This window comes from Leptodactylus fuscus, chromosome 3 (assembly GCF_031893055.1).
Source record: "Leptodactylus fuscus isolate aLepFus1 chromosome 3, aLepFus1.hap2, whole genome shotgun sequence".
NCBI classification, from domain to species: Eukaryota; Metazoa; Chordata; class Amphibia; order Anura; family Leptodactylidae; genus Leptodactylus; species Leptodactylus fuscus.
The window spans coordinates 144358447-144359577 of record NC_134267.1 but is presented as its reverse complement, the minus strand read 5'-3'; positions in this window follow the sequence as shown (position 1 = coordinate 144359577).

The window sequence follows — 1131 nt, the reverse complement described above, 5'->3', positions numbered from 1 at the left end:
GGAGCATGCTCCAGGAGCCGGCGACCCCGGCCAAAATGGCGGCGCCCATGCGCCGCCGGGAAAATGGCGCCTCCGGCGCCTTAGACCGCGGCGCCGGAGGGGTTAATGCCTCCGATCGGTCCGGGGACCGATCGGAGGCATAAGAGCCGGTTGTCTACTGCTTAAAGCAGTAGACACTCGGCGGCTATGGCGGCTGCCCGGCTCCCAGGCGGTCGCCATAGTTACAGACCCGACATGCGCCGTACTATTACGGCGCATGTCGGGAAGGGGTTAAGAAAGGCCTTAAGAAAGGCTATTCTCCTACCTTTCGTTGTCTTCTCCGCGCCGCCGTTTGCCTGTAATCCCGTTTTATGTCGGTATGCAAATGAGTTATCTCGCAACACTGGGGGCGGGCCCCAGAGCTCAAAAAGCACTGGGGGTGTCCCCAATGCTGCCAGGGAACTCTCCAGCGACCCCTCCATCTTCTTCAGGAACCCGCCTCTCTGCACGTCTTCTTCCGTCCTGGATTTCAATCTTCTAGGCCTCAGGCCGAGCCGATTGCGCATGCCCAGGCCACAAGAAAATGGCTGCTTACACCAGCTTACTGTGTAAGCGGCCAATTTCTTGTGGCCCGGGCATGCGCAGTCGGTTCTGCCCGAGGCCTAGAAGATTGAAACCCAGGACAGAAGACGAAACAGGGAGAGAGCGTTCCAGAAAAAGATGGAGGCATCACTGGAGAGTTCTCTTGCCACTTTGATGATGCCCCCAGTGCTGTTTGAGCGCTGGGGACCACCCCCAGTGCTGCGAGAGAACTCATTTGAATACCGAAGAAAACCCGGATTCCTGCCGAACGGTGGCGCAGAGAAGACATCTAAAGGTAGGAGAGGAATAGCCTTTCTTAAGGCTATTCCGACATGTTAGTCAGAAAAAAAGGGTTTCCAATGATAGGATCCCTTTAAAAGGTAAATAAAGTTTTTTGCAATTAAAAAAACAGAAAAAAAGTTAATGGTGCCAAGTAATAAGCAGCAATTTCCAATAAATTTTTAAGCAAATAAAATTATCAGAATGCTCATTTTAATTTAACATTTTATAAATTAACAATTTTCAAAAAAAAAAAAAAAAACAACATTTAAAATCATTCAGCAAAGAGAT